Source organism: Girardinichthys multiradiatus, chromosome 5 (assembly GCF_021462225.1).
Source record: "Girardinichthys multiradiatus isolate DD_20200921_A chromosome 5, DD_fGirMul_XY1, whole genome shotgun sequence".
NCBI classification, from domain to species: Eukaryota; Metazoa; Chordata; class Actinopteri; order Cyprinodontiformes; family Goodeidae; genus Girardinichthys; species Girardinichthys multiradiatus.
The window spans coordinates 5,708,934-5,730,492 of NC_061798.1; the positions used below are offsets into that span (position 1 = coordinate 5,708,934).

Below are 21,559 nucleotides of genomic sequence, written 5' to 3' on the forward strand. Positions count from 1 at the left end.
CAACCCGTTTTTTGTTAGTACGAGTTAACAATAATTTGCAACAACCAGTAATGTAATAACAGTTGACAATGTAATACCTATGAATAACTTTTATTACTTTGGTCATTTTAAATGTGATAAAGCCAATAACATTGTAGTTTGCTAAAAATATCATAACGTGATTGAGCCAACAACAAAATAAAATTTCGCCTGGTTGTAATAAGCTCTTGCATCATTGGTGTAGCATTAAAAAATCTTTTAAAGTGGAATAAACACTGCTGGCAGTGGTTTAAGACACAATTAGGACAACTTATCTTGGAAATGATTAATCTTTTTACAGTTTTTGTTTTTGGAAGGTTGGAAGAGCCAATTCAAAGATTAATTGTTTAACAAAATATTTATTTAGAATATTGTTTATTCGCTTAGATATATCAATTCATAATTGTATGTATAGAGGAATATATTGACTGGTAGGTAGTGGTAGTGAGATCGATAAATGGAATGTGATAGAATTCAGGAAGATAACCTGGGATTTACGTGTTCCACAAAGTTATTACATTAACAGAGGATTTTTTTTATGCTACAAAATAACTAATAACTAGCCAATAATGAAATATTACACTATTGGCAAAATGTTATATTATTGACTCCACAATATGGTGAAAATAGTGATAAATGTATATGATTTTGAGGAAAAAATATTATAAATAACCATATTATTGACTGAATTACTAATATACATAAGCCCACATTAATGTTATTGCTAATATTATATGGAATTGGATATTTTTTACTGTTGGCATTTTGGTGTCAGAAAACGTAATTTGTGTCTTATGGAAAAAACCCAAGCAGAGATTCTTGTGAAATATAATCACATATAAAAGTGCATCTGTCTTTAACCCTTTTCCTGTCATTCTTTTCTTAGCATTAAAAACAGATTATAAGGAAAACAGGTCTAATTTGATAAAATGCAATACCAAGGGTCATTCAGAGAACATTTTAAGACAGTTTAGTGACAAAACTTACTTTATTTGTCCTACTGGCAGACCGTCACTTGATGGGAATTCAGAGAATAATAAACCATGTGACTTCTTCTGCTTTTTATACTGTCCTTGGTCCATACCAGCGGAACAACCTGTTTTACTGGCTTGAATTTTTTTTTGCATAGCTTCCTCAAAGGAAGGACATTTTGAAAGTAGTTTGCACAAACATGAGGGCTTTCTTTCTTGGCATTAATCACCATTAACACATACTGTAAGACCTTAATGCTAATATGACAGCATTAGCATGTATTCATGACGAAAGACAGAAAAAATAACTGAGTGCTACTGTATTACATAGTTTATGTATAAACTACTATGTGCAAAAGTCTTGAAGCATAACTCGTTTTTAAAATTTGACAACATATGAAGATTGCAAAATTTTTAAGGGGTAATGAGCAAAATTTGCCCATGTTCTTTTAAGGTTATTTAAAGTTTTTCAGTCTTTTTCCTTTTTTTTATAGAAATGCTTTCTTTGCTTGTTCAATTTAATTCATTTTTTTTTGTACACAGCACCAACTGTCAACCCTACGGTGGCCAGGGGGTGCAAAACACTTTTACACGTACTGAAACAAATTTACATTTCAGAAAACACTTTTACATTTCAGAAAACACTTTTACATTTCAGAAAACACTTTTACATTTCAGAAAACAAATTTACATTTCAGAAAACAAATTTACAATTCAGAAAACACTTTTACATTTCAGAAAATCAACCGGAAAGGGAATGTACCAACGCCGAGGCTGACCCGGAAGGCAGCCTCAGGGCTGCATCCTTCAAAGGCCGTATTTGTAGGCCGATTACGTTACAGTGCGGCGACGAAGGCTGTCCCAATTCATGAATCATTCCGAGCAAATGCTGCCGACAAATGTGTCCTTATTTTGCCCGATTTGAAGGATGCGTTGTGAGTATCCTTTGGGCCCATTATTTCCCATCATTCATTGCGGGTCGAAGCGGATTGGTCAAGCAGGGGAAGCCATGGCGGACCATAGCAACAAAAGCTGTGAGTAAATTGTGGAAAATTACACTTTCTGTAACACAAATGAACTTCTACAATGTTTTTAGTGCGGGAATATAACTATTTAGACGTGAAATATCTGCTTGATTTATCTAGACATCGCTTAATTTCAAACGTGCTCCGACGTGTTCGGAGTTTTCCGTTCCCACCGTAGTAACCGGCTCGCCTCGCCAGCCCTACCGGCGGTGAGGTGAGCTAGCCCGGTAGAGATCTGACCGGACTATCGGCACTAAGCTTCCGCTGGCAGTCATCACAGTGAACGTTTAACACAAGTGATTTCTAACAGTTTATGTTATTATTTTAATTGTTACTGAAAATCGATTTAATATTTCAGGTGATATTAAGGTTAACCAGAATAAATGGTCAGTTTTATGTAATCCAACTGTATCGCTGGAGAGTGTGATTGAGAATAAATACGCTTTTCAATATGAATTTTTAATGAAGAAATGTGCTATATGTTTTAAAAGTGTATTTATAATTCAGTTAGCATTATAATTTCTGATTCCAGGTACAATCCAGAGACAATCATGTTCAGGTAAAAAAGATGTTTGATTTAACTAGCCAATAAACAAAGAGATAGCAACTTTATGGCTAATGTATGTCGGCATATTTTATTTATATATATATATATATTATAAACAACAACTTTAAATTTTAAGATAGATGGGAATTATAAGGTATTTGATCCCCTCTGGCTGTTCTTAGATAATTATATAATAATGCAGTGTTTTTGGTGTATTAGTATCTTCTTGCTTTGATTACTTACAATATCCAGAAGCATGCCTTAAAAATAATGTGTTTTTCCATCTCCATTCTTCCCTTTTCTAGACCAGACCCCTTTTCTGCAGGATCAACCTGAGTGTCCCAGTCCTGAAACGCTTCTTCAACCAGGAGGACACCAAGCCTGATTTTCAGCTGAGCAGGGAGTCTCTGGCAGTGCTGCTTAATCTTTTTCACCAGGACAGGCGACATGGATGGGTGCTACTATTGAGACCTTGGTTTTTCTTTTCTTCGTGGCAAGTGGCACATCCTACAGAGTGGTCTGCAGAGTGTTTGGGATGCCTCGCTCTACTGTCCATCGCATCGTCCACAGAGTTACAGAGGAGATCGTGGCTATTCGTCACCAGGTCATCTACCTTCTAAAGACCCCTGAGGACTTAAGGCAGTGTCCCGTGAGTTTGCAGGGCTGGCACGCCAGAGTTTTTCTTAAAGCTGTGGATGCAATTGACGGCTGCCATATCTACTTCAGGTGTCCAAGCAGCCTTGATGGTCAGTGCTACAGGAACAGGAAACTCTTCCCTTCCATAATCCTGCAAGCAGTTTCTGAGAGCCATTTTATTGACACGTATGTGGGCTGGCCTGGGTCAGTGCATGACTCTAGGGTGCTCCGCCACAGCCCACTATACAGTTTATCCTCCTCCAGGGCATTTGATCCTTGCTGATGGAGGGTACCCATGCCTCCAATATCCACTCCCTTCATCACTCCCTACAAGAGGACAAGACAAGGTGTGGGAGCCCAGCGCTTTAACAGCCATCATTCGGAATGATGAAGACCAGATTCAGGGCCATCTTCCTGCAAGCGCTGGAGGTGCACCACACCTTTGTACCTCACCTAAGTTTTGACCTAGATCCATTTTATGTATACATTATACATAATATATACACATACACATATGTTAAATTGTTTTCAGGTCATAACAGCATGCGCCATCCTCCACAACATCTGCCTTGGTGCTGGGGATGTCATGGCCCCAGAGGATGACCCAGAGGAGGCTGTAGAAGAGGATGAGGGGGAGGTTTGGACTGAGGCTGTCAGCGTTGCTCTCTGGCAGGACCAGTTTTCAGCTGAGATGTCCGCCCTGGAGGAGGTACCACCAGAACACGACTACTGTGTGCAGCCAAGTATAATATTATAGATGTGATTAATGTTTGAGGGGTATAACTAATTGTAATATTTTGTGAGCACCATCTTCTAATTCTGCATTTTTCTAATGACCTCTTAGTGATGTGGCAGCTGTCAATTCAGCCAGCCCTTTAAACCCACTTGATGGACGATGACGTGGACAGTGGAGAGAGGCATCACAAACATCTGCAGACCACCTGTGTGATGCTTCGCTCACCATCCAGAAAGACTAACCACAGATCTCAGTTGCAGCATCCCATCCATGTCTCTGACCTTGTGAAAGATTTAGCCACACCGCCAGAGACTTTCTGTTCAGAAAGAAATCTGCCTCTTTGTTCTGTTGAAGAGGTTTTTCCAGGAACTGGTCACTCAGGTTGATCCTGCTGTCGCCGTTGTAAATACTTGTACATAGTTTTATTTTATGCCTTTTGTCTTGTAATCTTGATCTGTTTGAATTTTTTCTTCCCCCATTCTGTTTAAAATGCTGTTTGTATTTTTCATAATAAATTCTGTTTATAACTTTAAATGAAGTTGATGTATTGTTAGATCAAATGGAAATAACTAGTGACAAAACAATTTTGAAATTTATGAGAACACCTTAAAACTTTAAGAAACAATCTGAACAAAACTTAATATTTCTTATGTAGCATCTTATTTTGGTGCCATTCTTTGAAAAACAATCTGTCCATTCTCTGTACCCTCATGTCCTCCCTGATCAACTCCATCATCTCTGTCCCTCTTTCTTTTCTGACCCCTTCCTGCTGGCTCACTGTCTTCCTTCTCCATCTGGTTGACCACCGCTCCGCTTGGCCCTGGATTGTCCTCAGGGATGGAGGCAATTAGGACAGGAGGTGTTGTGGAAGACCTCTGTCCCAACACCTCATCCATAAGGACAAACCAGGGCCAAGTAGCAGCAGTGGGCTTTTCACTGACTCCCTCTCCTGACCCTGGATACTTACAATCCTAAAGTTAGAAGGAAGAAAAAAATAAAACAATATTTACTAAACAGAGAAACCAACAAGACTTTTAGAAATATTTTTTTATTTGTGTGTGACATGAGAACTTCTGAACATACTCTAAATTGTTTTTTTTTTTTTTCAAATTGTCCCACATTGTTTTGGCCTGCAAAGGGGCTGACCTTCCCCTGTTGGTCCATCTTCTCCAGAATTGTCCTAAACCGAAAGAAGTATGTTAATCACTGGATGGATATTTATGAAAGTTAGAAAGATAGGAGTTATTGAAACTGGACAGAAACTGACTGTAAAGAATGTTGTTATTGTACCTCCAAGCCACGGTGGCTGAGTTTTTAGCTCCAGTAAAAAGGTGGTCATTCTCACCCCTGAGATTGATAAACTGGCCCGTCTGCTGCTTTGTACCTAAAAAAAAAAAATATCTTGCTTAATATCAGAGCAAAAATAAAGCCTTTTTTAATTTCACATTTGTCTTAATTTGAAGAAAATATTAAAATATTTCTATGCAAATGTCTAAAACAAGCTCTTTCAAACTTTTCACTTCTTTACTGAGATTCACTTACATTTGGAGGTGTATTCCTCGTCAGGTTTATCTGGAATCAGAAATTATAATGCTAACTGAATTATAAATACACTTTTAAAACATATAGCACATTTCTTCATTAAAAATTCATATTGTAAAGCTTATTTATTCTCAATCACACTCTCCAGCGATACAGTTGGATTACATAAAACTGTCAATTTATTCTGGTTAACCTTAATATCACCTGAAATATTAAATCGATTTTCAGTAACAAATAAAAAAAATAATAACATAAACTGTTAGAAATCACTTGTGTTAAACGTTCACTGTGATGACTGCCAGCGGGAGCTTAGTGCCGATAGTCCGGTCAGATCTCTACCGGGCTAGCTCACCTCACCGCCGGTAGGGCTGGCGAGGCGAGCCGGTTACTACGGTGGGAACGGAAAACTCCGAACACGTCGGAGCACGTTTGAAATTAAGCGATGTCTAGATAAATCAAGCAGATATTTCACGTCTACATAGTTATATTCCCGCACTAAAAACATTGTAGAAGTTAATTTGTGTCACAGAAAGTGTAATTTTCCACAATTTACTCACAGCTTTTGTTGCTATGGTCCGCCATGGCTTCCCCTGCTAGACCAATCCGCTTCGACCCGCAATGAATGATGGGAAATGATGGGCCGCGAAGGATACTCACGACCCATCCTTCAAATCGGGCAAAATAAGGACACATTTGTCGGCAGCATTTGCTCGGAATGATTCATGAATTGGGACAGCCTTCGTCGCCGCACTGTAACGTAATCGGCCTACAAATACGGCTTTCGAAGGATGCAGCCGCTGAGGCTGACTTCCGGGTCAGCCTCGGCTTTGGTACATCCCCTTTCCGGTTGATTTTCTGAAATGTAAAAGTGTTTTCTGAAATGTAAAAGTGTTTTCTGAAAAGTAAATTTGTTTCGCATCTTGTTAAATTGTTTTCTGAAATGTAAATTTGTTTCGCATCTTGTTAAATTGTTTTCTGAAATGTAAATTTGTTTCGGTACTTGTAAAAGTGTTTTGCACCTGTTTTTCTCCTTATTTAAACAAAAAAGATTATTCAGTCAACAGCACAGCGTAACAGAAGTAACTTGAGATAAAATGAGGCATTGAGCCACTGCAGGCTGTATTGTAAAGATTTTTGTTTTAGAGTCTGTTTGTGTTTTTTTTTTTTTACTAATCTTACGCTTCTACCAGACAGGGATGCTTTAATTGATTAATACAAAAACTATTCATACAGAACTACAATCTATCAGGAATAATGAGAAGGAATTTCACTGTTTATTTACAGCTATATTTATTTTTCAGCCATATAGAGCCATATATCAAAAAGTGTCAGAAACGCTTTTCTGGGTTGAATTGCTTCTACTGGTTTCTTTCTCCCTTTATCCTAAAGCACTATGCAACCATTTTTAAAAAACTGCTCTTTTCACGCCTACTTGGTTGCTCAGTTTTGTATTTACTTACGTCATGTACCTAAAACATGTTTAACTTGATCAGAAGCTGTTACATAAGGAAAACTAGTTTCATAACAGTTCCTGTTATGATTTCTTGAAAAGGAATGAGTGTGGCAGCAATTTTTGTCTTCAGCTGGCTCACACACACACAACCATGCCAAAGACAAAATAACTGTGTTCATTGTGACATTAACTTCCTTGTAATTTACATTGTACAGTTAACCTGTAAATAATCTTAACAATAAATAAACGAGAAAAGTGAATACATTTAATGTCATCATATTTCTTTTTTTTTATTACTGAAAAAAATTTAAATTCTGAGTGCTACTCTGCCGGACAGAGTAGCACTCAGAATTTTAGTCTGAGTGCCAAGAAGAAGCCCAACAGATTTGTTTTCACAAGTGGGGCAAAGGAAAAAATAAGAAGCAAGAAAGAGAGATTGGTGGGGCAAAAAGGAAAACGGGAGAGAAGGAGAAAATAATGAAAGAGAATGAAGGATGAAGGGAATACCCGATAGCACCCTAGAAGACTGCTCATACACCTGCAGAAATTTCTACAATAACAGCATCTTTACCAAAAAGTGCACGGTACTGATGAATGCAAGATGTATTTGGTGGTAACTGCAGCTCAATATGGAACATCTATGTATCTGTTAACACCTGAATCCAAACACCTGTGGGTGCAAGTGTGACAACGCTTGTGTACATAAGGTTTCTTCATAAAAATATGCAATACTGAGTGCGAGGAGCTACAGACCTGCCCCCAAGAGCACGGGAACCCCAGGATAACCACTACTGGGACTACTGCAACCCCCCCAGAGAAGAGCCCGAGGGGAACCACCCAGCAGACACAGTGCAGAAGCCCCAGGGAGCTGCTGCGACAAGCCCACAGGCCCCGCCGGCAGCCATCTACGCTGAAGCAGATCCAGTCATGGACCCAGGGACCCGAGGACACATCCCTCCCCAAGCACAGGCCTGACAGGGCCAAGGGGCCCAGGCAAGCAGCCACCAGGAGTGAACCGGCACACACCAAAGCACCCAGCCCCGGACACCAAGAACCACAAATACACCAGCGGGCAGAGACACCAACCACCGGCAGGTAGTGTGGCGGGGAAGAAATATTTGATGGGAGGGCCCAAACTGATTCAGGAGAGGGAGCAGCCCAAGAGCCAACCTGACACAAAAACACCCTCATGCGTACACATAAAAATACTCGCACGCAACGTAAAGACGCGCAACAATGGACGTCGTACACTCACTCACACTCCCCATATATACTCTATATTCCCAGGTTCGGGTGACGATACCCCACAGGGGCAACCAGCCCAACCATGTCATCATATTTCTTAGAGGAACTATTCTCTGCCCTATTGGAATGTACTTGTGAAACCTCTACTTTGGTTGGAACTTCTTTAATTTTATCGATTTCTTTCCTAAGGCTTGACTATAATGCAAAGCCCTGATTCCTCTTGACAGGCAGGATCAAGCCATATATGGACTTCCTTTAAGTTCTCCTCTATCTCACTTCTATCATTTTCTCAGATACAGATTGCTGAAAGCTCCTCTAGCCCTGTGATGACCCACAACTCCCCACATGGATGGCCTCTCCATCCGTAGACACCCTGTCGTTGGCCTTGACTGATGCCCAGAGGGATTGAAGAACTTGGACGAGGTGGATTCTTTCTACACCAAACAGAGGGCTGACCTCTGATCCTTTGCCACCTCTCCATAGCATAGTTTTCTTTATTTTTTGTGAATATTGGGTTTCAGCGATGAAACCTCAAGCAGCAAAAATTATAGGGTTTGTTTCTTTCAAAATTTCCACATTTGTGATTCAAAAGACTAACTAATAATAAATAAGAGAGCTCAACTGGATGAACACTGTGTAAACAAAGATCAGGTTCAATAGCAGTAACCTAGTTATGGTGTTTGGGAGAATCCCTAGAATTTTATGTCTGATAGAAACTTTTTTATTTTAAAGAAGTCCATGAAATCATCACAACTGAAATGTATAGGGCTATATGGCTCAACAGAGCTATTACTGTATTAGTCTAGCTACTGTACTAAGAAGAAAACAATGGTTATTCGTGTTCTCCTCAATTAATGACTACTTTGCTGTTGTAGCTTTGATAAGAGTTTTCTTACAATTTACAATGCCATTTATTCTCCTGTTTCCTAAAGGTGTGTATTAGATTCTCCAGCTCTGTTTAACCAGTTCTTTTAATGCGACCAACATGATCTATGGCTGCAACATTAAACCCCTATTGGGCCACCATTAGCGGAAAGAGGCAGATCAGACTACACCTCACAGCATTCATTGCAGTTCCAGGATTCTGCTGATGTAACAGACTGAGGTTATATAAGGAGGTCACGCACGTAAATATTTCATTTTTGCTGCCTGCAAGGCACACCGGAGTATCTCAGCATGAGTGGATTTATTAACTTGATGGCAATTGAACTTTTTCCCTTAAACCTTTGAAGAAGATAAAAGAAAGATTTTTCTCAGTTTTAAGTTTTTCTTAGAATTTTCCCTTGGTATGACAAAAGTTTTTCACAAAGCACCTTAGGCCATAAGAGAGCTCCTAACGTGAGAAAATATTAAGAGTAGTGAGGAAGACTTTTAGTGAGCGTAAGAGTGTCTGAAGTAGAAAAGACGGAGGAAAGACAGAAAAAGGAGAGATATTCTACATACAACAACCAACAGTGAATAAATAACATGCTACCAGCTCGATCATACAGAGATCCACCACCTAAACAGTCGAGTAAATGAGCACATACACTTCTTCACAATGAATAAAAAGTGAAAAGATTTACAAACAATATAGTACAGAAGAGTTTTGATATTATTTACAGTCTGTAAAATGCTTTCAAAAATAAACTTTTTGAACAAATAGGAAAAAAGTGGAAAAAAGTATATAAATAAATGCACACTCTAGACTAGATAAGGTACAATAATATAAACACTATATACATAAAAAGACGATGTAAATTAGGTGAATAAGTATTTGCTGTATTGTACATGAAGATGTCCACAGCCATAAGCTAAATGGTCATCTAAAACACCCACCTGTCTGTGGAGAAGCTCCCTTGTGTACTGCAATCGCCTCTCATGCTTTAGATTGCACCACCTATACCACATCTCACATTCCAGGCTGGTGTGTGAAAGTAGAGGGAACGAGGCATTAATCTGCTTGGCAATGAGCTCCCAAGTCTGCGTCTTTGTCGCACAGTCAACATGGGACCAAATTTACTTTTCAACACTCATCTATTCTTCTTGTGGGAATATTTTTATTAGTATCCATGTGTTTATTGTGTTTAAGAATTATTAGAGGTATGGGTAATTCTTGTCTGGTTAAAGGAGAATGGGAGATCAAAATGCAGCCCTCTACGTACGTACTGGTGACCTCTTGGGTTTTGCATGGGGGTCAACAGTTGTGTGTAAGACACATCCCCAGAAGGTACCATCCATTTACAGATTGTCATGATGAGTGTTAAGGTAGGATCCTAATGCAGAGTGTAGTGGATATGACGAGAAGGATTTAATGAAAAAAAACTTAGAGTTTGACCAGGTACACGAACTCAGGCAGGTGAATAACATAAACAGGAAAATGACAGGAGTATGGACTCAGGTAGCAGTCAGGGTAACAAATGGTAGGAACCAGTGGCAAACAATGAAAACCAGAAAGCTTAAATACTGAGGGAAGTGGAGTGTGGACAATGAACTGGGAGGGGAGATAATCAGATAAACATGGAACAGCTGGTGACAAGAGCTGCAGGAAGACTGAGGGAGAGTGCCTAATTAACCTGGATGAGCAGGGAGTGTAAGAAGAAAACAGGGACATGTCTACTGAACAGAAAATGTAAACAATGAATCTAAACTAGGGGAGATAACCAAGGGGAAACAAGAGCTATAAGGAAATATAAACTAAACACCTCTAACACAAGAATCCAGGAAGTAACAAAACTAAACAGCAGGAATCCAAATAAACCTGAATGAACAGAAAAGCACCAGGTTGAGCAGAAAGTAAACAAACACAAAAACCTAACACAGACTGATCCTGACACAGATGGGTGTCCCTATAAGTCTTTAGAAGGGAACATAGCATCATTTGCTGTTGTTAAAGCAAATGAAGACAGACAAATGCTCATTGTGGTTAAGAGAGGAATCATACCACTCTCTGTATCTGCACAGCTGGCAGAAATAACAGCCTTAACAGAAGCACTGAAGCATGCTGAAGTAAAAACAGTGAACATTTATACTGCTAAAGAGGACCTGCCCATTTTAACTGAAAATGACATCAAAGACATGCAGAAAGCAGCTGAGGTCTATGGACAAAATATCTGGGCTCATAAGGGAGCTACAGAGAGCAGCATACTGTGGCGATAATTTAATGGCAGATTAGTTGCATCAGCAAAACTATGTAATCTGCTGCTAAAACAAGCCTATGGCCCAGCGCATTAAAGCAGGAAAAAGGCTCAAGCCAACATGGAAGAGAATTGGTGGCACCATTTCATGTCAGAAGTAGTTGCTACCTATGTGGAAGATTGTCAAACTTGCAATGAACACAACCCCAAGAAGCTGCTCAAGTTGTCCCCTAGGCCGGTTTCCTGTACCTCCTGCACATTACGAAGACATCACCATTGATTTTACTGACATGGGTGCAGACAGCTGAGTTTAAGGGCTTAGATGTATGTTGTTAATGATTGAATGATTTACCGATGAGTTGAAGCCATCCCATACAGAAATGAAACAGCTGAAGCAGTCATAAAGTGGTTGAAGAATGAGCTAATTCCTAGGTTTGGAGTTCCTAAACAGATTACGTCAGATAATGGGACTCAGGTGGAAAACGCATTAGGGATAACTTACAGGTTTGGCTCAGTCTATCATCCTGAGTCTTGAGGCTTAGTGGAATGAGCAAATCAGACCTTGAAGAGAAAATTTCCCAAAATTTGCCATGGCAACACATTAACATGAGTGCAATGCTTCCTTTTGCACCTTTGTCAATAAGAAACTCACCTGGCATCAAGACACATCTAACGCCTCATGAACTATTGACAGGAAGAAAAATTGTCCACTTGGAGGAGGTAATATGCCTTTATTGGACATCTGTGCTATAAATTTAGATGACTACATGAAAGCTCTGACTAACTTGTCTAGAGTTTGGCTAGACAGGTGCAGAGAGCTGAACAAGAGGCATACCAAACACAGACTCCAGCTGTAAGTGTCGGAGATTGGGTGACAGGTAAAGTTCACAAACACAAGTGGGCTGAACCCAGATGAATAGTACCTTGTGAGGTAATAAAGGTTACTTTACATGTTGTCCAACTAAAAGAAAAAATAATCTGGAGCCAATTGGCACCATCTGACTCAGTTATCTGAGTGTACATTGTGTGTGTGAGTGTACATCAGTTATGTATTGGAGGATTACTGCAGTTATTCTTGTTATTGCATGCATCATTGTTTTTCCTGTAATCATTCGTTTTGAAGAGTTAAGTGACAATCAGAATCTAAATTACACCAAGCATTCAGTGGTGGGTTCAGCTGGTGTTGTAAAGAGGGATTTCAAATGGCTGAAAAATAATGCATGGTATCAGTTTGCTAATTATGCAGCAAAATCTACCAACAGTAAACAAATCAGCCCTGCCTTGTTTGTATGTCTGCTAATGGCCCAGAGACTTATGTTGTCATGCCATGGGAAAATAATCTATTTAACTGTATAACGTCATGTTAAAATAAAACTGGCCCAGATCATCCTTCATTTAATAATTCACTCCAATCCATGCCGTATTTTAATCTCACTGTCTATTCAACCCTACATCAAATGACACATGTATTGTTTGTGTCTCTCACTGTGTCATGGCAGCATCCACTGGTATTCTTTCATTAGAAGGATGGACTAAGGCTTGAGGTGTTTCAATATATTCTGTCCCACCCAAAAGTCAGATTTCATTACCTCCTTCTCCGGATGCTGATTTAACATGTTTTATTGTTACTAGAAATTCTCCTAACAGCAGATATGTTACCTATTTAGACTATTTTAAGGGTAAATGTTCCACTGTATTTACTTATGACATCTCCACTAGTTGTACCTTAGATCCTAGTATTGAGGATTCCACATTTTGGCATTGCCTTCATTCTGGGTGGCTGTGGTCAAGGGTATTAAATGCTCAGATGTAACTGATGTAACGGCAGCCCACTGCTCCCTATAAGGGATGGGTTAAATGCAGAGGGTCTAATTTCCCCTCGGGGATCAATAAAGTATCAATTATTATTATTATTATTATAGGTATTGGGCTTGAGGCTATGGCAGACTGAGAATCTCATTGCTTGTTAATTGGACAGGCTTATGTGCGCATGTTGAACTGTGAACACCAATTCCTATAGTTCCAGCAGGAGTTGACTCTTTAAACCATTTATTATAATCAGCAAAGGTTCATTAATGCTATGTATGATGCTATTAAGGGAGTGTTCATCTTGATGGCTGACCATGCCTTCCAAAGCACATTGGATTAAATTCAAACACAGTGAAAATACCAATATTTGATAGAACCAAAAAGCATACAGTTCAAACACATTGAATTAAAACATTGACAATCCTGGATCTGTTAGGTCACAGAGCTAGGTGCAGGTTGGTAGTTTGTTGTGTGGAGTTTGTCTCTCACCTTTTTCCACAGGGTGTGATAGGTGATAGCTGTGATAGGTCACAGCTGTTGCTCATCAAGGAGCAATCAGGGAAAACTCTTAAGCTGCTGGAAACAAGGAGGAGGCATCAGATTGTTTGTCTACTTAGAGTGGTAATCAGACCAACAAGACCAGCTCAGAGTTTTGCTTGTTTGATCCTAATCAATCTGATTCTTACCTTGGCTGTGCTCCTTTCCCTTAAGGTTACAACCAATGAAGACCCTGGTCAGGTTTCTCTGTCTTTGATCCATCCTTTGTCTGGTAGATAAATACTTAAGTGTATTTATCACTGCTGAAAGCCTTCTCATTTCCCTGGACCATTAAGCACAAGGAAAGAGCTCAGAACCCGAGAAACAGCTGCTCAACGTTCTGCCTCTCCACACTCCAACACTACTCACCTCCTGGAAGGGACTCCTTGCAGCTTACTCCAGCCTGCCAGACACAGTCTCTGTGGCTTACTCCCCTATCCCGGAACATCTTCTTCCACTCCCAAGTAAGCGTCTTCTCAATCTTACTTCTAATCTATATCCTGCCCGGACTACGAGAAACGGCACAAAAGAAATGTGTTTACTTGAGCGATATCTTCTCCCGGACAGGTACGACGATTGTGAGCGTTCACACATCCATGTAAGGCTTAGAAACGGTCAGCAGGAGAGAAATATGATGAACCGTAGCCAGTCGACTGGAAAAAAAAAAGCAGGTAGACTCATCCTGTTGGAAAATCCTGAGTTGGACTTTGTACACCTGGGTTGCAAACTGCAACGTTTAGGTCTTTGATCAGAATAGTGAGATCTCAAGCTTTGTCAAGCTCTTCAAAGTATTGATTAGGAATAAGTTATCTTGTCCTGTATGTTTATTCATCCTCCGAGGAAGTTTCCCACAATGGGCCTTCGTTGCGAGGTAACACGAAAGGCAAAGCTGCTTGGCTTGCAGGGGATATAAATCACCTCTGCCGTGATGTCAGAGGTGCAATGAATGCTGCGAGGTGAAGTTACACTGAAGCAAAAATGTCAATGGCCAAACATAATTTTAATTTTGCATCAACAGTCCCAAACTTTGGCCACTGTTTGTTCTGCAGTGTGTTGCTTATATTTTCCCTTTTTGTCCTTTCCCCTGCTTGTTTCCCGTGTGCGGTTTCACTCTACTGTCCGAAGCTAGTTAACCAAGCCAACACCTAGCCATGTTATCATGGTTCCTCACTTTCTCATTTGGTCCAAAGCTTTGATTATTTTTCATTTCCAGATTTTCAATACACATCAAAAAGTGATTTGCTGTCCGGCAGCCTGTGGTTGTAATACAGTTACAATAGGTGATTTTGGTTAAAAGTTATTAATTATTAATAATTATTATACTTACCTGCTAGTATCCCAACAATCAGTTTCATTCTATATTTTGAATATGTAAACATTGCAGATGATTTTAGTCAGAAATTATTAAATATAATTAATGCAGCAAGAGTTCTGATGAATACTTTGGCTTCCCTTCATTGGCTCCCTGTTAAATCCAGAATAGAATTTAAAATTCTCCTCCTCATATATAAAGCCCTTAATGATTTAGCTCCATTATACATCAGAGATCTGATTGTTCCATACGTTCCTAACAGAGCACTTCGTTCTCAGACTGCAGGTTTACTGGTGGTTCCTAGAGTCTCTAGAAGTAGAATGGGAGGCAGATCATTTAGTTATCAGGCTCCTCTCCTGTGGAACCAGCTCCCAGTTTTAGTCCATGAGGCAGACACCCTGTGTACTTTTAAGGCTAGGCTTAAAACTTTCCTTTTTGATAAAGCTTATAGTTAGAGTGGCTTAGGTTATCCTGAGTTATCTCTGTAATTATGCTGCTATATGCTTAGGCTGCTGGAGGACAGAATGACCACTTTCACCCTCTTTGCTACATTCTCACACTACTCTCCAAATTTGCATTATTTGCTGTTATTTCAGTTTTTAACTTTATGTTCTCTCTCTTTTCTCTTCCTAGAAGCTACACCTGGCCTGACTCTGTGTCTGTCTACCTGTGACACCTTTCTGGGCATCGTCCAAGCTTCTGCTGGCAATGACTTAATGCTCACCCTCTACAGATAATCCACATGGCCCTGTCTTTCAGTGTTTATCCCTTTCTCTCTCCTAGACATGGCAATTGACTGAGCTTTTACTGTGACTAACTCTATGTGCTCTCTTTCAGACTCTATCCTTGAAAACTGGCTTAGAGTTTATCTGTTCTTTCTTTCAAGGTGAAACGACTAAAGGAGCTACAATCATTAACATTTACATTTACTTTCCCTTCCCATAGAAAGTACTCCTGGATCTGTATTCTTTGTGTGCTCTGTTCTCTCAAACTCCCAGTCGGTTGTGGCAGATGGCCGCTCACACTGAGCCTGGTTCTGCTGGAGGTTTCTTCCTGTTAAAAGGGAGTTTTTCCTCTCCATTGTCGCTGCATGCATGCTCAGTATGAGGGATTGCTGCAAAGTCAACGCCAGTGACTGTCCAGTGTCTCTAAATGCTCATCCAGGAGGAGGGAATGCTATAAATCTCTGACTCGATGCAATCTGCTGGGTTTCCTTAGACAGAAAAACATTTTATCCAATTTGAATAAATAACTGAATCTGACTGCATTGTTCAATGATTTGGATTAATTGGAATGTACAGTGCCTTGCAAAAGTACTCGGCCCCTTGAACTGGTCAACCTCTTGCCACATTTCAGGCTTCAAACATAAAGATATAAAATTCAAATTTGTTGTGAAGAATCAACAACAAGTGGGACACAATCATGAAGTTGAATGAAATTTATTGGATGTGTCAAACTTTTTTAACAAATAAAAAACTGAAAAGTAGGGCATGCAATATTATTCGGCCCTCTTGCATTAATACTTTGTAGCGCCACCCTTTGCTGCAATTACAGCTGCAAGTTGCTTGGAGTATGTCTCTATCAGTTTTGCACATCAAGAGACTGAAATTCTTGCCCATTCTTCCTTGCAAAACAGCTGGAGCTCAGTGAGGTTGGATGGAGAGCGTTCGTGAACAGCAGTCTTCAGCTCTTTCCACAGATTCTCGATTGGATTCAGGTCTGGACTTTGACTTGGCCATTCCAACACCTGGATACGTTTATTTGTGAACCGTTCCATTGTAGATTTGGCTTTATGTTTTGGATCATTGTCTTGTTGGAAGATAAATCTCCGTCCCAGTCTCAGGTCTCTTGCAGACTCCAACAGGTTTTCTTCCAGAATGGTCCTGTATTTGGCCCCATCCATCTTCCCATCAATTTTGACCATCTTCCTTGTCTCTGCTGACGAAAAGCAGGTCCAAACCATGATGCTGCCACCACCATGTTTGACAATGGGGATGGGGTGTTCAGGGTGATGAGCTGTGTTGCTTTTACGCCAAACATATTGTTTTGCATTGTGGCCAAACAGTTCGATTTTGGTTTCATCTGACCAGAGCACCTTCTTCCACATGTTTGGTGTGTCTCCCAGGTGGCTTATGGTAAACTTTAAACGAGACTTTTTATGGATATCTTTGAGAAATGGCTTTCTTCTTGCCACTCTTCCATAAAGGTCAGATTTGTACAGTGTACAACTGATTGTTGTCCTATGGACAGACTCTCCCACCTCAACTGTAGATCTCTGCAGTTCATCCAGAGTGATCATGGGCCTCTTGGCTGCATCTCTGATCAGTCTTCTCCTTGTTCAAGATGAAAGTTTAGAGGGACGGCCGGGTCTTGGTAGATTTGCAGTGGTCTGATACTCCTTCCATTTCAATATGATTGCTTGCACAGTGCTCCTTGGGATGGTTAAAGCTCGGGAAACCTTTTTGTATCCAAATCCGGCTTTAAACCTCTCCACAACAGTATCTCGGACCTGCCTGGTGTGTTCCTTGGTCTTCATGATGCTCTCTGCACTTTGAACAGAACCCTGAGACTATCACAGAGCAGGTGCATTTATACAGAAACTTGATTACACACAGGTGGATTCTATTTATCATCATCAGTCATTTGGGACAACATTGGATCATTCAGAGATCCTCACTGAACTTCTGGAGTGAGTTTGCTGCACTGAAAGTAAAGGGGCCAAATAATATTGCACGCCCCACTTTTCAGTTTTTTATTTGTTAAAAACGTTTGACACATCCAATAAATTTGATTCCACTTGACGATTGTGTCCCACTTGTTGTTGATTCTTCACAAAAAAATTGAATTTTATATCTTTATGTTTGAAGCCTGAAATGGGGCAAGATGTTGTCCGGTTCAAGGGGGCCGAGTACTTTCGCAAGGCACTGTATGTACCTGACGTTTGTGAAGTGCCTTGAGATGACGTGTTGTGAATTGGTGCTATATAAATAAACTGAATTGAATAATTCTTAATATTTTTTGTAAAAGTATGGAGAGAAGAAATAGAGGAGGGTAGGGCACAAGGTTTGAAAGAGGAATGGAAGGATATAGCATTAAGTTAAAGGAATAGGGAATAAATCCTGAAAATAGAAGCATCCATACCCCTTGTCTTTTCCATACTTATTTAGACATACAAAATAATAAAAGCAAATTCCATACTTTTGTACACTGCAAAGGAACCCTGCTGGTACATTTTAACATTCCAGACAGTTTAAAATTGCATGTACAGGCAAACAAAACCAATGTGAACAAGGTACTGAGTAAGACTAAATCCCAAACACACCATTAAAAATAAGGAGTGATCCAGTTCCAGACAGGAGATATGTAACTCTGTGTTCAAACTAATTTTTTCTTTATTTTTAGGATGCTTGTAAATTACCAAATATGTTTTTTTGATTAGCAAATGCATTAGTGAATTAGTTCCAACCTTTAAATGAACTCCTGTCTGCATATTGCTTTCACTTTATACTCCAAGTTAAATACACAGTAGGTAGGAGAAAGTGCTGCAAGACCAGACAGGAATGTAGGTTTGGGTGATTAATGCTTATTGGCCATTGATTAAAAGTAAAGCAGTCTCCTGGAAAAAAAAAATACACACATAGGTTAGTTTTAATTGCAATTCAATGTTCAATTTCTCTGTTTTCTTAATGGTTTACTTGGTGTCTGTGTTCACAGTTGAGTAGATATAATTAGATGACAGGTGCAGATAAGTGTCTGTCATCCCTCTGTCTAAAGACATAGATACAGTGAGCTGACACAGTTTTTTTAATATAATCAGATTGTTGATTAGTTTTAGTTATTAGTTTTAGGTAGGCAATCTTGACCAGAGGAAACGGCTGGTGCACTAATGAATTTATCTATTCCTCGATTCAGCTCCGCAAATTGTCAACTTTTATAAGATGTTGGAGTATACAGCTAAATCGTAGGAAACAATACCTTCAAAAAGGTCTTGAGCGATACATAGGGGCAGGTCAGGATTGCAAACATGGAAGTTTGATAGCTCACATTTTGCTAACATTTCATGATATAAGTCCTCAGCCAGAACATGTTTTATAGGACTGCACAGTCCTATTAAGTCTTGTTGTGAGTTCATTGGAAATGTAATTTTTGTTTGAATTTCACAGAACCTGCAGAAACTGCTGGTGCTAAATTTTCAGCAAGTTGACAACGATCAGATGTTTGTGCATCTGTTGATCAAAGAACAAGCAAAAGTTATGTTCTGCTTTTCAAGTACCCGGTGATCATGTGAAATTAACATGAGCTGTCTTAAGCTTTCTTTCTGAGCTTTTGCAGAAGAATCTGAACCAGAGATCCCCTCAGATGAGACGTGTCTCTAATCAAGTCAGTGATATTTGTGTTTGGGGGCATGTGTTCATGTGTTCATTTGTGTCCTGGCTGGGGATGGACCTGTGGGGAGGTTCATGTTGAGGTCCATAGGGGGTTGGAGGTTAATGTGGATGAGACTGGAATCCATTGGGGGGTTGGGACTATATTGTCCTGGGGCAACTCCAGCTGGCTGGCTCATTTGGACTGTGTGGACAGCATTTATTATTAATTTTTTTGGCCCTGTCTGTGGATGAGGTCTGGGTCGTTGGGGGCCAGAGGGTAATGAAAGGAATGAAAGAGAGCAATTAAAGGAAAGTTGGACTGAAAACTTAACTAATAATCTTTAGACAGCACAGTCAAAGGCCACTCTAAACAAATACATTTTTACTCTTGATTTGAAGCAACTTAGGGTTTTAGCGCTTTTACAGTTTTCTGAGATGACCAATTCTCAATGGTATTTAATTAGCTGCCTTTATTTATTAAAATAATATTAAAAGAAATATTATTAAGGAAATAGTAAAATAATATTTAAGGAATTATTTTGAATAAGAACCAAATCTTTCTGGATAAATGGGTCTTAATGGTGTTTAATTAGTTATCAATTTTTGTAAAATAATATTTAGGGAAATATTATTTCCTAGATTGAAACAAACAACCTTTTTGGGTAAATGATCTTTAGCTGACTCAAAGTAGGCAAGCACGTGTTCTTAGCTGTTAGCAGTTGAAGCTAACAAAAGAAGCTTATAGCTTATCATCAGAATCAAACACATGCCTTTAAAATACCACTAATAAAAGGATTAAAGTGAATAAGCGTGGACGGCTCATTATGGCTGATCTTCTGTGTTTAAAATCACCCTTTAAATAAAGTTTGTCTTAACTTAAAAAAACACTGAACACACAAACTGAGCATGTGCTGAGCAGCTAATCTGCTAGCACTAAGATGGCTGAGTTCTAAACACAAACAAAACCAAACCTCATAAACCAAACACTGTTTAGATTATTTCATTGAAAACTAACCTTCTCTGCCCAAAACACTACCTCTTACGTGAACCTGTGCTGAGAAGTTGTTCGGGGCAACGAAGTTGAGGAAAGCATCCACAGTGAACAAAGGGCTAACTTGCAGCTAACCTCCATAGCTGTGGGAAAGGGGGGTGACTCGTTCTGATGGTCCGGGCAGAATTGCACATAGAGCGGCGTATTGTGTTACGGTACCTCTGTCCTTCCTTCAGACCAAGAAAAACTGCTCCACTCGGAGTTGTAGAGACAGGGTCTCTGCTGGGAACTCTCTGGAACACAGTTTGCCTTAGTAGACATCAGAAAGAAAAGTCAAGCCACGCTTGTACCTTGTACAGACTTGCTTGTACCCCGTTCATGAGTGAATGAATAACAGATACACAAACAGCAACTCATTCCTACTTAATTTAGTGCATATGATCACGTGATCGTATGACACTCTTGGATCCAGTTCGAAGAGTTATGTCTGTTTGCCAGCAAAGAGACATTAGCGCGCTGTGTCCCTCTGTTCAGTTCCTCTTGAGACCTGCATGGAAGAGGTCTGCTTGTTGGCGCGCTGGGTTTTTATTCAAACAGTGACGTCACGGGAAGTCCGCTGTTACTCCCACCGTTAATCTTGTTGGATGTGGTTCGTCCTTCTTGGTGGTATGCTGACATTACCTTGGATACCGTGGCTCTTGATACATCACAAAGACTTGCTGTCTTGGTCACAGATGCGCCAGCAAGACGTGCACCAACAATTTGTCCTCTTTTGAACTCTGGTATGTCACCCATAATGTTGTGTGCATTTCAATATTTTGAGCAAAACTGTGCTCTTACCCTGCTAATTGAACCTTCACACTCTGCTCTTACCGGTGCAATGTACAATCAATGAAGACTGGCTACCAGGCTGGTCCAATTTAGCCATGAAACCTCCCACACTAAAATGACAGGTGTTTCAGTTTTATTGTCCAACCCCTGTATATTTCCTGGAATCTCGACCCAGAACCAAGAAGTAGAAGCTGACTCCGTATGAGAAAACTCATCTAAACAATGGAAACTATTTCCTGACTAAATAATAATAAAAATACCTCTAATCATTTTTAAGGTGCTGACTCTCATTGATCCATGCAGATCCTGCATTTCTGGTGAACATTGAAATATCTATTTTTCAAATGTGTTTTGCTGTAATTAAAAAAACACAATGACTGGGTTTTAACTATAAAGGTGAGCCAACCCACTCTAACTTTTGTA

The 21,559-nt window shown here is 39.7% G+C and overlaps 1 long non-coding RNA gene across 2 annotated transcripts; it reads right to left on the bottom strand.

Moving 5' to 3' along the window:
- Positions 1–13,574: 13,574 nt before the first annotated feature.
- On the bottom strand, positions 13,575–20,608 carry LOC124869157. 2 transcript variants are annotated; one of them, XR_007038506.1, is made up of 3 exons: positions 20,330–20,608; positions 13,785–14,144; positions 13,575–13,671 (listed from the first exon to the last, which is right to left on the bottom strand). It is a non-coding gene; the product is annotated as an uncharacterized LOC124869157 (long non-coding RNA). The 2 variants fall into 2 exon arrangements; XR_007038505.1 differs by lacking the exon at positions 20,330–20,608 and having other exon boundaries at positions 13,785–13,918; positions 14,005–15,115.
- Between the last annotated feature and the right edge of the window lie 951 nt (positions 20,609–21,559).